Below are 20,815 nucleotides of genomic sequence, written 5' to 3'. Positions count from 1 at the left end.
CACGTGATGAAGGGACTGCACTTCAAATCTTGTGTGATTGCAAATAAACCTGTCAGATTATAACCTGATGCCATGTGGCTTCTGACTTTGTCCATCCTAGTCCAACACCAGCACCTCCACATTATCAGTGTTTGGAACCAAGTCAGTGCAACAGGTACATGTCAAACATTTGACTTCGGAAGGATGCCTAGTGCCGACAAATTCATTAATAACAAAGGATTTCTCCATTATGCCATCTATCGTAACATGCTGCGCCTCACAGTCATAATGAAAGGATGCCCACTTTAATTTAGCAGTGCCAAGAATAGTTACGGACATTTTTAGCATGGGAGGAGGCCATTCAACCTATTTTATCTGTACCAGCTCTCTCCCAGAGCAACAAAATTAATCCTTTTCTCGAACTCATTCCACATATTTCACAGAATTGAAATATATAGGTACATAGTTAAGAGATTTTAACATCAAGTGAGTAGTTCTCGCACTTCACCTTGTCACTAAAAATTGAAAACGTGACTTACAAAGAGTGAGTCTTTATTTTGTTCTGTTGTGATGATGAAGAAGATGCAAGTCAAAGTGCTGGAACTGGCCTCTTGAACTTTTCAACGTGTATAAAATGAATTCTGTGCGCATCTACTAAAAACAGTTTTCTGGAAGGAAAAGGTACCAAAGAAGATTTAGTGTATTGTACTTGATGTGATTATACTCCAACCTGTGAAAACAGAACTCTACGACTGTGAGTGTTGAGATCTGAGAGGTTGCTATCTTGTTTGAATTTACATTGCTAAGTCTAGGCCTATTTTCCCAACAGCAAAATTGGTAATCCAGAAAGAAATGGATATTTCTCGCATTTGTTAGCTCTAAGTGTCTGGTCAAAGTTTGAGTACAGTTTCCTCATATACAGGTGCTTAACCTGCTTTTACAGTTTGAACATTTGTTGTGCCAATGAAAATTGTTTGAATGGTTTCACCTCCAGTTTTCTTCTTTATACATATTTAGTATTTTTCCATGGTAAGGACTGTCTGCAAAATCTGACATTGGGTTTTGAAAGACATCAGCCTTTATTTTGGAGAGATAATGGTAACTGCAGATGCTGGAGAATGCGAGATAACAATATGTCGAGCTGGATGAACACAGCAGGCCAAGCAGCATCTTAGGAGCACAAAATCTGACGTTTCGGGCCTCGACCCTTCATCAGAGAGGCTGAAGGGTCTAGACCCGAAACATCAGCTTTTGTGCTCCAGGGATGCTGCTTGGACTGCTGTGTTCATCCAGCTCCACACTTTGTTGTCTTAGAAGGACTGGGCTTGTTTTTGCTGAGGTTGAGAAGAGTAAGGAGGTGATTTCCTTGAAGTATATATGATTCCGAATGGTCTTCATGAGGAATATGTAGAAAGATTTTTCCTCTCCTTTGGCGAGCGCTGAACTCGGGACACTTATGCAAAATTTGGACTTGCCACTTCAGGACAGATGAGCAGAGCATTTTTTCTCTGATAGTTGTATGACATTGGAACTAGCTGCCTCATAAGATGACAGAGTTGGGGTCATTGAATATTTTAAGGTGGACTTAGATTCTTGTAAGGCAGGGAAAAGGTCTTTGTTAATTGGAGTCATACCAAGCACAAAGGAAAACGTTTGTGATTGTTAGACATAGTCATTTCACCTCCAGAACATCTCTTTCAGCGTTCGTCAGGGCAGCATCCAAGGCCCAAACATCTGTGCTGCTTCAGCTTCTCTCTATAAAGTCAGAAGTGGGGATGTTCACTGATGACTCCACAATGTTCAGTACCATTTCCAACTCCTTAGATAATAAAGCAGTCCATGTTTAAATGCAGCAAGACCAGTATATTATCCACGCTTAGGCTGATAAGTGCTCGGTAATATTTGCACCACACAAGTGCCAAGCAATGGCCATCTCCAACAAGGGAGAATTTAGCCATCATCTCTTGATATTTGTTGCTGTTACCATCGCTGCATCCCCCACTGTCAACATCAGAGGTGTTACTATTAACCAGAAACTGAACAAGATCGGCTACATAAATACTATGGATTCAAGAACAGGCCACCCCGTTGCGTGCAGATGATTTTCGTCACTCCATTTTTACCAAGATTTAACTGGAAATTTGGGATTTGTCATATTTCTGAAGAGTCGAACAGCAGCATGCTTTTCTTTTCGTTAATTCTTTGTAATTTATTGCAATTAAAACTTCTGTTGCCAGAAAAAGAAATGATGTGGCTGAGCGACTTTTTTCGAATGTCTTGTGAGAAGTGCCATTCAGAGGTGGTCACATTGTTACCTTGTGATCAGTCTGGATCAGTCGGGCTGGATATGAGATGAGGCTGGGGGGTGGGAAGATTTTGAAGCAGGTACTTGAGAGAAAGCAGCCTCTCCCTACAGTCAAACCCTTCAACCCTGGCAATGTTCTTGTAAATCTTTTCTGAACCCTTTCAAATTTCACGACAACTTTCCTATAGCAAGGAAACCTGAATTGAATGCAGTATTCCAAAAATGGCCGAACCAATGTCCTTTGTAGCTGCAACATGACTTCCCAACTTCTATATTTAGTGCTGTGACCAACAAAAGCAAGCATATTAAACGCCTTATTCTCTACCTGCAACTCCACTTTGAAGGAACTCTGAACCTGCTCCCCAAGTTTGTTTGGCGACACTGCTGAGGACCTCACCATTAAGTGTATAAGTTCTGCCCTGATTTTGCCAACCAAAACCTAAAACCGTTTCTGCATTAAACCTAATTGTCTGCTATTTGCTTGGTGGTATATATAAAAAGGGAAGAGTTTATGCTTGTTCAGGCAACCCATACCCGACATCCAGAGGTTGATTTCCTAATGGCTTGAATTGGAACTGGTTAACAGATTGAGTTTTGGGATGCCTCAGGATGTCTTTATGTGTGATGTGCATCAGGCAGGTGTCAAATTGTAATTTCAAATACAGTTCTGCGTACAGATAGCATAAAGTAAGGAAGAAGAACAGGACTTAGTAGTGTTATCCTTCAAAGCCTTTTTGAGTTGTTTTGTCCTGTTTTGTTACTTACTTCTACATTTATTAAATCCACTTTTTTTTAAAGCATTCTTTCACAGGATGAGAGCACTGCTGGCAAGGCTAACATTCATTTCCCATCCAGGAATGGCTTGGTGGGCCATTTTGGAAGTCAGTAGAGAGTCAGCCATATTCCAGTGAATTTGAAGTCATATACCAGAATTGCTTAGGAAAGCAGATTCCCTTCCCTGAAGAATAGTTTAGTGAATTCAGTTTTCTGTTACAACAATTTATGATAGTTTCATCATCACTGTTACTTTTAACTCGAGATCTATATCAGTGGATTTGGTGTACATGGACATCAGCAAAGCATTTGATAAGGTTCCCCACGGCAGGCACTTTCATAAAGTCAGGAGGTATGGAAATCAGGGTGACTTGGCTGTGTGGATTCAGAATTGGTTGGCTGACAGGATGTAGAGAGTGGTTGTAGATGGTAAATATTCTGCCTGGAGGTCAGTGCTGAGTGGTGACCCGCAGGGCTCTGTTCTTGGGCCTCTGCTGTTTGTAGTTTTTAGAAATGACTTGGATGTGGAGGTTGAGGGGTGGGTTAGTATGTTTGCTGCTGACACAAAGGTTGGAGGTGCCATTGATAGTATCGGGTTATTGCAGGCTTCAGCGAGACATTGACAGTATGCAGAGGTGGGCTGAGAAATGGCAGATGGAGTTCAACCTGGATAAATGCGAGGTGATGCATTTTGGAAGGTCGAACTTAAATGCTGAATATAAGATTAAAGGCAGATTCTTTGCAGTGTATAGGAATAGCAGGATCTTGGTGTTCAAGTGCAGAGCTCCCTCAAAGTGGCCACACAAGTGGATAAGGGTGTTAAGAAATCAGATGGTGTTTTGGCTTTCATTAACAGGGGGATCGAGTTTAAGAGCCGCGAGGTTATGCTGCAGCTCTACAAAACCCTGGTGAGACCACACTGGAATATTGTCTCCAGTTCCGGTTGCCCTATTATAGGAAAGATGTGGAGGCTTTGGAGAGGGTGCAAAGGAGGTTTACCAGGTTGAGGAGGTTGACTGAGCTCGGACTTTTCTCTCTGGAGAGAAGGAGGAAGAGAGGTGACCTGATCGAGGTGTACAAGGTAATGAGAGGAATGGATAGAGTCGATAGGCAGAGACCTTTCCCCAGGGCAGGATTGACTGCCACGAGGCATAGTTTTAAGGTGTTAGGAGGAAGGTATAGAGGAGATGTCAGAGGGAGGTTCTTCACCCAGAGAGTTGTGAGTGCATGGAATACTTTGCCAGTGGTAGTGGTGGAAGCAGAGCCATTAGTGACATTTAAGCAACTGCTGGACATGCACATGGACAGCAGTGAATTGAGGGGAATGTAAGTTAGGTTCGGTTATTTTTGGATTGGGATTATTCCACGGCACAACATCGTAGGCCGAAGGGCCTGCACTGTGCTATACTTTTCTATGTTCTATGTTGTGTGTAAGAGTCAGAAGCCCAGTTGTTAGTTGCTTGGCTCTTTAGCTCAGTAGCTACCCCTTAATTTTTTGATGGCCAAAAGTGGCTGGCAAAGCAGACTTGCAACTTGAAAGCATGATGACATTTGCCAGGATGTGAAGCATTGACCAACATGGTTTTTTGCAGATGTCTATTACTGCATCCATGTCTGTGAATGATTTGTGTAGCAGCCTTGAAGTTTTCACAGAGTCCTTCAGAACTTAGATGTGGACCTTGGCAACTTTAAAGAAGTCTAAAAAATATCAACACACATACATTTTGGCAATGACTGGTATGAATATCGATAGAGAGTGGATAGCCAGAGACTTTTTCCGAGGGTGAAGGTAGCTCTTATGAGGAGGCAGAGTTTAAAAGTAAGTGGAGGTAGATATAGGGAAGATGTGAGAAGTAAGTTCTTTACTCAGAGAGTGGCAGGAGCGTGGAATGCATTGCCAGAGAGGGGAGTGGAGTCAGCTTCATTAGGAGCATTTAAGCAGCTATTAGACAGGCATATGGATGATAGTATAAGGTAAGGGTGGAGGTTAGCTCGACGTTAGGTTGAGGGTAAAAGCTCAGCACAACACTGTGTGCTGAAGGGCCTGTCCTGTGCTGTACTGTTGTATGTTTGTATGCTCTATGAATCCGTAAGTAATTAATCTGCAAGTAGCTGACAGTGTCTTTAAATAACTCTGGCAGAGGGGTTATTCATGTTCCTGGTGATCATACTTTCAGCAATGTGTCATTGAAGGACTTTAAGCGTTGAGCTCTGATATCCCAGTATTGGCAATATCTGGCCTCCTCTACGTCATTTCATCAGGTATTTGCTGCATGCAACGTAGAATTGTCAGAGTAGCATCCATGGCAACTTGCATTTGATGTGTGCTCATGAGTCAAATATATAATTTCAGATCTCAAAACCCTTTGTGGCCCTGAAAAACCAGGCGGCAAGAATGCAGGCTTTACACCAAGCGTGATTATCTGAATCGTTTCCCTCCTACTATAAAGCTGACAGTGAGACTTCCGTGAGTTCCACCAGATGCTGTTTGCCAGTTATGACATGAATTTCATGTAGCTTTTGACCACCTACATGAGGAATGGGTAACAAATGCTGGTCCTGTCAGTGATGTTCCCATCCCTGAAAATATGTGGAAATAAATTGAACCTAGTAGTTATCATTTCCTTTTACTGCGCCTTGTATTCTTTGGCAGATATTTATCCCCCTGTATTCATTGCAGAGTAGTTGAGCATGTGTTCCAATTGAAATGGTTTGTACTAACAGTTAGGAAAAATGTATCTAAAGATTTTTTTGAATGCAGGTGATTTAAACACCGTGCGTTTTTCTGCATATCGGCCAGCAATGAAGATCCGCCGACTCCAGAAAGCGCTCTGTTGTAAGTACATCCACACATTCCAGAATTTGTAATCTCGTGCTGTGTTTTGTTGTGAGCTTCCTTGCTTGCCTGTTGTCAGATGTCATTGATTACAATTAGCTTGGTTTTGCAGTTGTTGAGACATCAGTTCGGCATGACCTCACAACCTTCCACTCAAAGGACGTTTGTGTATAAAGTTGCTGAAAATGCAATCTGATAAGGGCAGACAGGCATCTTAGACTAGAGTGAGTGAGGAAAGCAACAGGATGTCTTCTTAATGATTGGGAAATAACTACATGAAGGACTGAGGAGGACAGTGAACTAAAAGAGGAATGGTTTGTTTCAAATCAGGTACAGCAAAAGAAATTAAGAGAACGTAAGGAAGGTTGAAATTGAAAAGGCAAGTAATGGTTTATGTTCATTGGAAACCATCAACAACAAAAGTACAATGAAGAAAGTATTTGAGAAAATACAGGAGATTTCTTCAAATGAAAGGGAGACACTGTCTTCATGATGCCAATAGCACGGAGTGCAACTTTGGCGTTTAACCACATCATCCCTTGGCCTGAAGTCACTGTACTATTTACCCATTTTATAACAGAAAAATACTTTAATGATGAGTGTCATGGAGAATTTCAGCTCAGAATATAACCATATTCTGAGCAATTGCCACAACAGCTTCTATGACATGACTTTATAAAACATCCCAAGGCATGTCATAGGAGCTTTATAGAGTAAAAATTGATACTGAGTACTGAAAGAGATCCGAAGGTAGATGATTGAAACCTCACCAAAGAGGTAGATTTTAAGGACTGTTTTGAAGGAGGAAACAATGATACAGAAGTTCAGCAAGGTAATTCTAAAGTTTAGGCCCGAGGAAGTTGAATGTCAGGCTGTCGATGATGGAACAGCACAAATTGTGTTGAAAGGCTGGAATTAAAGGAGCTCATGTTCCTAGAGGGGCTATGAGTTGGACATTATCAGGGGATGTGCATGGGTGTTGCCAGGTCAGGGAGGGATTTGAAAGCCAGGACAGCAATGTGAAAACCAAGGCACTGCTTAACTGTGAGCCATTGTAGATCAGAGTGAGCAGAGAAAGATGGGTGAATGGAACTTGGTGCGTGTTAAGTCAGAGTCAACGGACTTTTAAATGATGCCATGTTAAAGAAAAGGAGAACTTGGGAGGCCGACTTGATATTCATCAGAATGGTCATGTTCAGAGTTAATCAATGCGGTAGGATTTCAGAACTAACGGACTTACCTGGGGCCAAATGTTGTGGATGTGAAAATAAGTAGACTTTGTGACATCAGGCCTACGTGGCCAGAATTTAAACTCTGGGTCAAAATAACAAAGGGTACAATGAAAACTGGTAGCTAGCAAGCAGACGTCCTTTCAAGGACCAAAGATAATGGCTTCGTTCTGCACGAGATTTAATAGATGGAAACTGTCCGGTTATGTAGAGACAGTGGAAGAAATGAATGAGGGGGTGGTGAGATAGACCTGGGCATTGCCACCATGTATGTGGAAAGTGCAGTGCATTCACATGATATTGCTCTGGGGCAGTGTTCAGATGAGAAAAGGAGTGGGATTTTCCTGATTTGGCCAGACCTAGGTGATTCACACCCACGGCCATGCTGTCAAAGATTTGTGGAAGCCAGAAAAACTGAACTTGACTGTTTGCAGTAAATGTACAGCATTTCAGATGTCACTTGATCCTGCAGATTGACTCCCTAGAATCTGCTTGTCAAATGATTTATATGGCTAAAAGGTTCAAGTATGAGTTTGCGCTGTGGAACTCATCTCGCACCGAAACTGGCCAGTTGTTATATCAAGATTTGGAGAAAGTATTAGTTTTTTGACGAATGTTCTGATACAGAGAGAGACTGATAGTTTCCTGAGAAATCGTGGGGCGTTGGCCAGGAAGTTAAACAAACAGTGGGGGAAAAAACAAACTTGACCTGAATCCTATGTTAAGTACATAATGGATTTGTTCGACAGTGAGGATATCAGAAGATATTCTCATTTTTAAGATTAGACACGCGGGATAATTTGGCTAGGATGCACTTCTTGAAGGGACCAGAAAGGTACAGAATTATCCATTGGATGTGAAAAATTTGAAATGAAGACAAAACTTTTTGAGGCTGGGGTGGGGAAGAAATGAAGGTCCGATTTTGCTCATTCAACCTCTCCCACGACAAAATGCACTTGTAGTGTCTATAAGATTGGTGACGGCACTTAAATGAAGAAAAATCAACATGGACATTTCTTCTGCTGTACATAAACCATGAACATTGAATCTCTTGGCAAGGATAATGTGACAGGGCATTTGAAAAGCCAAGTTATTGAAATTTGAATTAAGAGATCAGGCTGTAGAACCTGAGATCAATCTCAGAATAAAGTGTAACAACAGTGATAGATGAGGAACCTCTTCACTCACAGAGAGGTGAACTTTGTAATTCTGTACTCCAGAAAATGTGGCGCCTCAGCCAAGAAGTATGCTCAGAACGGGGATTGACATGCTGGGGTAGTCAGTGAAGCACTATTAATGTCACAGGATTAGTAATCCGGAGGCCTGGGACAATGCTGTAGAGTATAGGCTTAAATTCCACTGTAACAGCTGATGGAATTTGAATTCAGTTCAATATAATTTTGGGGGTAGGTAGGAATGTGGAGCCGACATTGCAGTCAAGTCAGCCACGACCTTATTGAATGGTGAAGCAGGCTTGAGGGGGCCAGTTATCCAACACATGCTCAAATTGATATAATCATAAACAAAGCTGGTCTCAGTGATGGTTACACCGTCACTGTTACACTATTCACCGTTATAAAAACTTGACTCATTCACTGATGTTCTTTAAGAAAGGAGCTCTGCCATTCTTATTTGATCTCACCTCCATATGACTCCAGATCCACAATAATGTGGTTGACACTTAACTGCACTCTGAAATAGTCAAACAATTTGGAGGAACTATGGATGGGCAGCAAATACTGTCCTTGCTATTCCTGCTCCTTGTTGCTATGACCCTATATGCTCTAACATATTAACCAATTTCCTCTTTGAATCCATTTGAGGAGCAGTGTATATTTTGTATCGCTTGGTGATTCTCCAAGTATCTGATGGATTTTGCATAGTTCCTTCTACCTTCTAAATGTGAGCTCCTTCCAGTGTTTAACCTTTAAGGTAGGCAATCGTTCTCGAACCTTTTTGATTGAATGCCTGCATATTAATAGCAATCACTAACCTATCTATTATTAATTGCATATTCATAATACAAAGGGCTACATGTAAAGAAGTGTTCTAATCATCTTTTTAAAAAGCTACTTCCTGACGGTTATCATGGAGATTAGATTAGATTCCCGACAGTGTGGAAACAGGCACTTCAGCCCATCCCCCTATAACCCACACACACCCCTGAACACTATGGGCAATTTAGCATGGCCAATCCACTGAGTCAGCACGTCTTTGGACTGTGGGAGGAAACCGGAGCACCCGGAGGAAACCCACGCAGACACGGGGAGAATGTGCAAACTCCACACAGTTACCTGAGGCTGGAATCGAACCTGGGTACTTGGTGCTGTGAGGCTGCAGTGCTAACCCGCTGAGCCACTGTGCTGCCCCGATGTGTGTATTTGCTTCTAACTGTGATATCTGTCAGTCCCTGGACTGGTGTTTGATACGGGCACTCATAATGTATATCCACTTGATCCAAATGCTCTTCTATTGTTAGCCTGATAAATCAAGAAAAGGTCTGGATCCTTTTGTATATTTTTCACATCACTATATAGTTGCGAGTTTCAAATTGCAATAAGTAAAAATTCATGACAAATAAAAGCATTCCAGAATTGTTTCGACTTGATGATAAATAGTGAATATCTGTTCATGACTGCAGCTTTCCCGCCTATCAGTGCAGAGAGGCATTGCTTAGCAAGGTTGGAAGAGGAATATTACTGTTCCAATTAGTTACATTTAATTTATCACCAGTGAAGCTCGCGTCAGTTAGTATGCTTTTTTCCAATATATTTAATCTAAAGTTATGACAGATGATTTGGTTTGTAGATCTCCAATTACCTGTCTACTGTAGAACCCAGTTTTGAAACAATTGATATAAGGCACTTATTGTACTGTCACTGATGCTGTCATTATACTACCAGAGTATGGCTGTAATGCTGAATTACTTTAGCCTGCCTTCATGAAGCAGTGCAATCTTTCCTAGATAAGGATGAGGGGAAGGTGCACATAAAAGACTGATTTATAAAATTGAGATTCATGGAATATATAGGTCACTATCAAATTTGGTTAAAAAAGATGGCTGAAGGACAGAAGCAGCAAGTTATGATAAATAGATTAGAAGATCGCTATTAGCAGTTTCCCAAGTATTAGGACACTGATTTTTGGAGATAGATACATGATTTGAATTTGGGAATATGGCATACAAAAGGCCCTTCAGCCAATCAAGTCTATGCAAACCTAACTGCACTAATCCCACTTTGCAGCACTTGGAGAATAACCTTTAATTTCATGTGCTCATCCCAGCACTTTGTTAAAAGTTGTGAGCTCTCTTGTCTCAATGACCCTTCTGGGTAGTGCATTCCAGATTACCACCACCCTCTGGGTAAAAATATTTTCCTCAAATCCCCTCTACATCTCCTGCCCTTCACCTCATAATTGTGTCTCCTTGTTATTGACCCTTCAACTAAGGATACAGCTGCTTGCTAACCTTGCCCCTCCTAATCTTCTGCACCTCAGTCACGTCCCTCCTCAGCCTTCTCTGCTCTAAAGACGACAACCGGAGCTTATCCAGCCAGTCTTCATAGCTGAAGTGCTCCGCCCCAGGCAATATCCTAGTGAATAATCTCTGCACCGTCTCCAATTCAATCACATCCTTCCAACAGCATGGTGATGAGAACTGCATACAGTATTCCAACTTTGGCGAAACCAAAGTTCGAAACAATTCCAACGTAACCTTCCAGCTGAAACCATCTGTGCCATGACTGATAAAGGCAAGTTCTCAGTCTGCATTCTTAATCATCATGTTAACGTGTCCTGCCACCTTCAAGGTTCTGTGGACAAGCACCCCATGATCCGTCTGTGTCCCCTAAGCATCCTAGTGTCTTGCCATTCATTGAGTACCTCCTTGTCTTGTGACTTCTTCCGATGTGCATCACCTGATATGTTTCAGGATTAAATTCTGTCTGCCACTGATCTGCTCATCTGACCAACCCATCTATATCTCATTATGCTATATATATCACGAACAGTGAGGGACCCAATATGGAACATTGCAGTACGCCATTTGACACAAGCTTCCAGTCGCACAAACAGCCTTCTACCTCTGTGCTCTGTCTCTTACCACTGTGCCATTTTAGAACTACCTTGTCGCAACAGCCAGTGGTGCCAGATGTGTTTACCTTTATTATCAGTCTCACATGTGGGACCTTGTCAAAGGTGTTTTTGAAATCCATACAAACGACATCAGCTGCAATATAAGCATAGAGCACAGAAGCAGAAATAGGCCATTCAGCCCTTTGAATCTGCCCTGCAATTCAAAGAGACCATGGCAGAACAGTTAATTCTCAAGTCTACTTTCCTGCCTTTTCCCAATATCCGCTGTCTATCTCAACCTTAAATTTACTTAATGACCAGCCTCAATAGTCTTTTGTGGCAAAGAATTCCACAGATTTTCAACCCTCAGAGGGAAGAAATTCCTCCCAATCTCTGTCTTAAATGTGTGACCCCTTATTCTGAGATTATGCCGTCTGGTCCTAGATTCTCCCACAAGGGAAAACAAACTCTCTGCATCTAACCTGTCAAGAATCTTCTAAGTTTCAATAAGGTGGCATCTCATTCTTCTGTATTACAACGAGAACAGACTCAATCTTCTTAACCTCCTGGAACTTATTTGAACTTCCTCCACATCCTTAGATATGTGTCCCAAAACTGTTCTCGGTGTTACAGCTGAGATCTGACAATTGCCTCGTACAATTTTAACAAAACCGCTATACTTTTATATTCCATTCCATTTGCCTTCCTCATTACCCAATGAACTTGGATACTTGCTTTTTGTGATTCGTAGATGAGAATATTTAAATCCCTCTGTTCTGTAGCTTTCTTCAGTCATTCTCCATTAAATAATAGCCAGCTTTTCTATTCTTCCTGCCAAAATACATTCGCTCAGATTTCCCTACATTATATTCCATCTGCTAAGTTTTTGCCCATTTGCTTAGCCTGTCAATATCTCACTGCAGACTTTTTGATTAATCCTTACTAATTGCCTTCCCACATGGTTTTGTGTCATCAGCTACAGTATATTCTCTTTCCTCATTCAAGGCATTAATGTATTTCATAAATAATTGTGTCGCCAGCACTAATCTGTGCGGCGCTCCGCTAGCTGCAGGTTGCCAGTCTGAAAATGCCTCCCTTGTCCCAATTCTGTCTTCTATGAGTGAGCCAGTCCTCTGTTCATGATCATATACGACAGCAACATCATGGACTATTATCTTATTAAGTAGCCTAATGTGTTATAGCTTATCAAAACCCTTGTGAAAATCTGGGCACCTACTTACCTTGCAAAATTGTATCAAAATTGTGAAGTGTGACCTCACTTTGATGAAGCCATGCTGATCAGACCTTGCATTTCCAAGTGGAGATGAATTCTCTCCTCCAGAATTTCCCCAGTTGTTTCCCTCCCACTGATGTGAGATTCATTGGTCTGTAATTCCTGATATATCTCTCTCTCGCTCCTTGAAAAATGGTACCACATTAGTTGTCCTCTACCAATTCCCCTGTAGCCAGAGAAGAATTGAAAGTTTGGGTCAGAGCCCCTGTAATTTCCTCTCATCTCTCATTGCAGCATACGATACAACCCCTTCAGACCTAGAGAATTATTTACTTTTAGGCCTGGCAAAGCCTCACTCCCTACGTCAGTCTGCTCAAGTACCTCAGTCCCTGTCCCCGAGTTCTCTACGTCCATCTTCCTCCTCTTGAATGTAGACTAAAGTGAAACACTCTACCAGTGTCCTTCTGTACGGTATAAAGTTTGCCCCTGGACCCTAATGGGCCCCATTCTTTCTCTGGTTATCTTCTTCCCCTAAATGTACTTGTGAAATATCTTGGGATCTGTCAAATTTTATCTTCATGTTTTTTCATGCGCCTGTTTCCTCCTAACTGCTTTAAGTTCCCTCTGAGCTTTCTATACTCCACTGGGGCCTCCATCATTTGCTCCCTTTGCACCTACTGAAAGCCTTTTTTTTGTTCTTAACCAATTCTGAATATTCCTACACATCCAGGGTTCTTTGTCTTGTTATGTCCAAATTTCATCCCAAAGAAAACATGTTGGGCCTGTGCTTTCCCCATTTTCTTCTCAATCACACCTTCACTTTCTACTGTAGAATTTGCCAGACGTAGCTGAACGTGTTCTACTTTGGTCAGATCCTGCTTTATTTTAATAGCATCTGCCTTCCTCCAATCCAAAATTATTTTTTTTGCAAACTACCATTTTCTTTTTCATAACAGTGGTTGTTATCAATAAATTCTGCCCACTACCACCTTAAACAACTTGGCAACTTTGTTCCCAAGAATTAGATCTGGGACTGGACTGTCCCTTGATGGACCTTCTATATGTTGACACAATAAACTCTGCTGAACGCGTATTTAGAAATCCAACTCCTCTTTACACTGTGCACTTTACACTCGATAACAAGGTGGACATTATTTTAAAATGAAAGGCAGTAGGTTTAAAGGGGATTAGGGGAAAACCTTTTTCACCCAGAGGGGTCTAAAATGCACTCTCTGGGATTATAGTTGGGACGGGAAATCTCAGAATCTTTAAAAAGCACTTGACGTGTCATTACGTTCAAGGCTATGACCTAGTGTGTTGACAGTGGGTCTAGTGTATATAGTAGTATGTCCTTGATAGTGCAGACTCAGTGGGTTGAAGGGCCTGATATATTGTATGATTCACTGATTATGACTATCTCAAGCAATGTTGAGGAAGTTGAAATCCCCTGGTATAGTTACCATCTTATTATTGCACACCTCAACATGAGTAATAGAGCGTGAAGTTCCAAAATTTACCACGATTGCCAAGCTTGCAGGAGCCCAAACAATGAGGATGATTCTGATCAGCTGCAATAGGCCAACAGAATGGGAAATGACATGGCAGATAGAGTTCAATACAGCAAAATGTGAGGGGATCTGGGATAGAGTGTGGTTTAGTCAGCAGTGGCCCTCCTCCTGAGTCAGAAATGTTGGTGTGATTCTCACTCCAAGACAGAAGGACCCAGTATTCAGTGCAGGAAAGCAAACTTGTGTGGTAATGAATCCTCAGCCTGGATCGACGGGTTAGGTTAGTGGCAGATATATCTACGAAATCAAAAGATGATAATTGCAAAGAGTGGTGATCTTTGCTCACTGTTCTGAGTTCGTGTCACTAGACCCGAAATGTTAACTCTATTTTTCCCTTCACAGATGCTGCCAGACCTACTGGGATTTTTCCAGCAACTTTGCTCTTGTTCTTGTTGTTGTTGATCAACTTGCATTGTGTTACCCCATATAAAATGTGAAATGTCAAAAGCAAAACAAAACGATGCATGAGGTGAAGCAGTTTAACTAAAGGGATAGTGGCAAACAATAAATACTCGAAAGACATTGTTCCAAAGAGTGTGTGAGGACTGAAAAACCCAGGAATGTAGGGGTCATAAAGCCATAAAATGAAGGAATGGAAGTAGGCTTTTTAGCCCATTGAATTTGCTTCACCATTCGATCAGATCATGGCTATCTCTGTTTTGAATATTCTTAGTAACCCAGCTTCAACAGGCCTCTGGAGTAAACAATTCCACAAAATCAAGCCCTCAGAGGAAATAAATTCATCTTCATCCCTGTCTTAAATATGTCACACCTTATTCTGAGATGATGCCCTTTGGTCGTAGATTCTCCTCCAAGAGGAACCAAACTTTCTGCATCGACACTAACAGGTCCCCTAAGAATCCTGTATGTTTTAATAAGGTAACTTTTTACTCTTCTAAATTCTAAAGAGTACAAGTCCAACCTATTTGACCTCCTTAGAAAGAAGATCCTTCTGTACCTAGAATCAACTTAGATAACCTTCTCTGGACTGCCTCCAATGTTGAGATTTCTTTCCTTTGATGAAGGGCCAAAACTATTTGCTGTGTTTGATATGTGGTCTGTCTCGTACTTTGTATTGTTTTAGCAATACTTCCCTCTTCTTTTATTCCATTCCTTTTAAAGGCCAACAGGACACCTCCTTCTTAGTTGCTGAGCATGGTTGCTAACTTCTTATGATTCATGCACGAGGAGCTTCAAATTCCTCCTGCACTCCAGCTTTCTGCAATCTTTTTTCCATTTTAATAACATATAGCTCTTTTATTCTTCTTGCCAAAGTGCACAACCTGACATTTTTCACATTATATTCTATCTGCCAAGTTTGTGGCCATTCACTTTCCACGGAAACATAAGAAGTAGAATGAGAAATGGGCCATTTGGCCCTTCAGGCTTGCTTTATCATTCATTATGAATATATCCAATCATCCAACACAGTAGCCTGTTCCTCCTTTAACCTTATATCCTGTGATCCACTTAGTTCCAAATGCTAAACCCAAACTCCTTTTTGAAACTGTGCAATGTTTTAGCATTGATTGATTTCTGTGGTAGTGAATTCTGTGGGCTCATCAGTCTCTGGGTGAAGAAATATCTCCTCATCTTAGTTTAAGGGTATGAAGAATGACTGTGACTCCTTTGTTCTGTACATCCCTGCCATCAAGAACATCTGCCCTCCATTTGACTTGTCTAGTCCTGTAAGAATTTTAAGCTTCGATGAGAAGCCCCTTCATTCTTCTGAATGCCAGTGGTATAATCTTATCTGACGCAACCTCTCCTAATATGCCAGTCTGCCTTCCAGGAATCAGTCTGCTAAACCTTTGCTGCACTGTCCCTAGAACAAGAGTGTGCTTCCTCAGATAAAGAGGCCGAAACTGCACGTAATATTCTTGGTATGTAATGGTAGCGAGACATCCCCACTCCTGAATGAAAATTCTCTCACTATGAAGGCCCTTCTGCTATTTGCCATCTTTACTGCTTGCTGCACCTGCATGCTTACCTTCAATGACTGAAGTACAGGTTTGCCCAGATCTTATTCTACATTCCCATGTCTTAATTTATATCCATTCAGGTAATGATCTGCCTTTCCGTTTTTGCTCCCAAAGTGAATAATCTCACATATATCCGTGTAATACTGTATCTGTCTCACATTTGCCCAGTCATTCAGCTTGTCCCAATGACACTGAAGCATCTCTGCATCCTCCTTACAGCTCACCCTCTCATCCAGCTTTGTGTCATCTGCAGATGTGGAGATAGTGCATTTGATTCCTTCGTTTGAATAGGTGGGTAGCCGGAGTCTGAGCACAGATCCTTGCGACACACCACCTGTCTCTGCCTTTGGAAAAAGACCATTTATTCCTATCCTTTGATACTTGCTGACCAGTTTTATTTCCATCTCAGTATATTACGACAATCCCATGGGCTTTAATTTAAAGCACTAATCTCTTATGTGGGATTTTGTTAAAAGCCTTCTGAAAGCCCAAAGAAGCCACATCTAGTGGTTCCCCCCTCATCAACTGAATGAGTTACATCCACAAAGAATCCCAAAAGATTGTCAAGTATGATTTCCCTCTATCCCTTTCATAAATCCATGCTGTCCCTGTTTGATCTTGCCACAGTTCAGCTGTTAAATATTTTATAGTAAAGAGACCTGAAATTCCTCCACCCAGAGAATCCATTGTTCCTGGTATTATGGCAGGGTGTGGGAATGTCCTTCGTCGCCTGAGGAGCCTGGTACCGCTAGAGAAACCGGGTTTCAAAACTTATGAAGAAATAGTAGGAATAGTGGCAGCTGAGAGATGAGCACCAACACAGACTCACAACTGCCATTGGTGTGAAAGAGCACTTCACTCAACAGCAAATGGCTGGTATAAATTAGTCGTATGCAGAAACTGCGGCAATAAAGGGCCCATTGAATGGGTGTGTTTGAGAAAGAAATATGAACAGTGTACAGCAAAAGTACTGAAAGTGAAGAGTAGGAAAAAAATCTACATGTAACAATGACAGCATGGATAATCTGCTAGTTTCACTGGGAGGACCATGGCTGGAAAAAAAATCAAACTCAGTTGGGTTGAACTAAGTTGCTTGTCAGATTCTGAAACTGATTCATTGGAAAATTCTAAAGAAGCGTGCAATTATTTTCATTGGGATCTGGGAGACATGGAGAAGACATCTGTCGAATTGAAAATCAAGTGTGAGAGTCCAGCAAAATGTTGCAAGGCAGGATCAGTGCCTCGTGCAATCAGACGAAAGCTTGAGGCAGAATTAAACCTACTTGACAGGGCTCAGAAAGGATTTCCAATGATGTTGCCAGGGTGGAGGATTTGAGCTATGGGGAGGCTGAATAGACTACTTTCCCTGCAGTTTTGGAGGCTGAGGGGTGAACTTGGAGGTTTATGAAATCATGAGGGGCATGGATAGGATGAATAGCCAAGGTCTTTTCCTTCGAGTAGGGGAGTCAAAAACTAGAGGGCATAGCTTTAAGGTGAGGGGGAAAGATTTAAAATGAACATAAGGGGCAACGTTTTCCAAGCCGAGGATGGTGTGTGTAAGGAATGAGCTGCCGGAGGAACTGGCGGAGGCAGGTACAATTAGAATATTTAAAAAGCACTTGGATGGGTACATGAATAGGAAGGGTTTAGAGGATATGGGCCAAATACTGGTAAATGGGATTAGAAAAATAAGGAAAAATAAGTTCACGTAGATGAGTTGGACCAAAGTGTTCTGTTTCCATGCTGTACGTCTCTATGACACTATGACCATAATTGAGTGACACTGGTCAAGATGGGAATCCTTGAATCCAAAAATGATTGGCCCACACCTATCATTCCACTGATAGATGGAGTTATGCATCTGCACTGATTACAAGTTCGCTACTAATCCAGCATTATGCGCTGAGCAGTATGCTTTGCCTGTAATTGATGACATACTTGTTGGACCAGCTAGAGGTCTGCTTTTCAGTAAGATTGAACTTAGTCAAATCTATCTCCAGATGAATAGAGTTCCTGAGTCACGGAAATACTTGATTATTGTAACACGTAAAGTAGTATTCAATAACAAGAGATTTCCATTTGAAATCCATCTGTGCTTGGATTATTCTAACATGCCATGGATCAGATTTGAAGTGGATTGAAAGGAGTCTAGTGTTACCAAGACAATATTTTACTCACAGGGAGAACCTAAAAAAGAGCATCCTCACAAGTTAGATTTGAAGAAGTGAGGAAAAATGACTATGATTTTTAAAAATAATTTCCATACAATACTAAGGCCATATCATTGATGCCGTGGGATTATACAAGCCCCCTTCAAAAGTAAAAACTGAAGTTCACTGTGGGATGCTGTAAATCAGAAAGTTAGAGATTGCTGAAGGATTTTAGATTACCTTTGCCAAATGAGTTGACAACGAACAGTCCCTATGTAGACATTTTCTACTTCGAGCAAGTAGGGAACACTCTGGCAACGGTAGGACAAATTAAGAGAGACAGTCAAAATGACCCACGACTACGTGAGTGGTGGGTGTGGTACTGCAAAGGGAGCAACCGGAACTGAAACCATTTGTCACGTGGAAGCTAGAACTATCTATACAAGGAGGAGGTCTCCTGTGGGGAATGAGGGTCATCACTCCATCACAGCTAAGGAAACGCATGTTAAAGGTCAGGATCGGGATTCCCGGAAGGTATGTTGCCTCCCTGGTGCCAGGGTCCGGGACGTCTCCGATCAGGTGTATAAAGTTCTAAAAGGGGAGGGCGAACAGCCAGAAATCGTGTTACGTATTGGCACTAATGATAAAGCCAGAAAAAGGATTGAGGATATAAAAAGTGATCTCAGGGAGTTAGGATGGAAGCTGCAAAGCAGGACGAACAGAGTAGTGTTCTCTCGTTTACTACCGGTGCCACGAGATAGCGAGGCGAGGAACAGGGAGCGGGCGCAGCTTAACACGTGGCTGCGCAGCTGGTGTAGGAGGGAGGGCTTCAGTTATGTAGACAATTGGGATGCCTTCTGGGGAAGGTGGGACGTGTACAAGATGGACGGGTTGCATCTGAACTGGAAGCGGACCAATGTCCTGGGTGGAAGGTTTGCTCGAGTAGTTTGAGAGGGTTTAAACTAGTATGGCAGGTGGGTGGGAACCTGAGCTGTATACCGGAGGTGAGAGTTGATGCAGGTGAGGCAATAGCAAGAGGTAGACCAGCTAGTGGGAAGGATTTTCCTGGGAAGGAACCAAGGGATCAGTTAAAGTGTTTTTGCTTTAATGCAAGGAGTATCAGGAATAAAAGTGATGAACTTAGAGCATGAATCAGTACCTGGTGCTATGATGTTGTGGCCATAACAGAGACATGGGTTTCTCAGGGGCAGGAATGGTTGCTGGATGTTCCAGGGTTTAGAGCATTTAAAAAGAATAGGGAGGGGGGAGAAAGAGGAGGGAGTGTAGCACTACTAATCAGAGATATATCACAGCTACAGAAGCTTCCATTGTCGAAGAAGATCTGCCTACTGAGTCAGTGTGGGTGGAAATTGGGAACAGCAAGGGAGTAGTCACCTCGTTAGGGGTCTACTACAGGCCCCCCAATAGCAGCAGGGAGGTTGAAGAAAGCATAGGTCGGCAGATTTTGGAAAAGTGTGGACGCAGTAGGGTTGTTGTAATGGGTGACTTTAACTTTCCCAATATTGATGGGAACCTCCTTCGAGCAGAAGATTTGAATGGAGCTGTTTTTGTAAAGTGTGCTCAGGAGGGTTTCCTAACGCAGTACGTTGAGAGGCCGACGAGGGGAGAGGCCATTCTGGACTTGGTGCTCGGAAACGAGCCGGGGCAGGCATCAGATCTTGTGGTGGGAGAGCATTTTGGTGATAGTGACCATAACTGCCTCACATTCTACATAGCTATGGAGAAGGAGAGGATGAGGCAAAATGGGAGGATATTTAATTGGGGAAGAGGAAACTATGATGCGATTAGACATGAGTTAGGAAGCATGGACTGGGAGCAGTTGTTCCATGGTAAGGGAACTATAGACATGTGGAGACTGTTTAAGGAACAGTTGTTGGGAGTGATGAGTTAATATGTCCCTCTGAGACAGGCAAGAAGGGGTAAGATAAAGGAACCTTGGATGACGAGAGCGGTGGAGCTTCTTGTGAAAAGGAAGAAGGTAGCTTACATGAGGTGGAGGAAGCTAGGGTCAAGTTCAGCTAGAGAGGATTACATGCAGGCAAGGAAGGAGCTCAAAAATGGTCTGAGGAGAGCCAGGAGGGGGCACGAGAAAGGCTTGGCAGAAGGAATCCGGGAAAACACAAAGGCATTTTACACTTAGGTGAGGAATAAGAGAATGATGAAAGAAAGAGTAGGGCCGATCAGGGATAGCATAGGGAACTTGTGTGTGGAGCCTGAGGAGGTAGGCGAAGACCTAAATGAGTTTTTTTGCTTCTGTCTTTACGAAAGAAACAAACTTTGTAGTGAATGAAACCTTTGAAGAGCAGGTGTGCATGCTGGAATGGATAGAGATAGAGGAAGCTGATGTGCTGAAAATTTTGTCAAACATTAAGATTGACAAGTCGCCAGGCCCGGACCAGATTTGTCCTCGGCTGCTTTGGGAAGCGAGAAATGCAATTGCTTCGCCACTTGCGAAGATCTTTGCATCCTCGCTCTCCACTGGAGTCGTACCTGAGGACTGGAGAGAGGCAAATGTAATTCCTCTCTTCAAGAAAGGAAATAGGGAAATCCCCGGCAATTATAGGCCGGTAAGTCTCACGTCTGTCGTCTGCAAGGTGTTAGAAAGGATTCAGAGGGATAAGATTTATGACCATCTGGAAGAGCATGGCTTGATCAAATACAGT

At 42.2% G+C, this 20,815-nt stretch overlaps 1 long non-coding RNA gene across 4 annotated transcripts in view; it reads left to right on the top strand.

Moving 5' to 3' along the window:
* The window catches only part of LOC132209409 (uncharacterized), a 275,322-nt gene that overhangs the window by 209,945 nt on the left and 44,562 nt on the right, over positions 1 to 20,815 (top strand). The window contains exon 1 of one of the 4 annotated variants that reach the window (XR_009445504.1): positions 5,814 to 5,894. The exons of the other annotated variants lie outside the window; for them this stretch is intronic. This is a non-coding gene — a long non-coding RNA (uncharacterized LOC132209409). Of the gene's footprint in view, positions 1 to 5,813; positions 5,895 to 20,815 lie in introns of those variants that run through there. 4 annotated transcript variants of the gene reach the window in all.

The sequence above is a fragment of the Stegostoma tigrinum genome, unplaced genomic scaffold, assembly GCF_030684315.1.
Source record: "Stegostoma tigrinum isolate sSteTig4 unplaced genomic scaffold, sSteTig4.hap1 scaffold_91, whole genome shotgun sequence".
Classification (NCBI taxonomy): Eukaryota; Metazoa; Chordata; class Chondrichthyes; order Orectolobiformes; family Stegostomatidae; genus Stegostoma; species Stegostoma tigrinum.
Note: the sequence above shows the minus strand (reverse complement) of the source record. Positions and strands in the feature narration are given on the sequence as shown.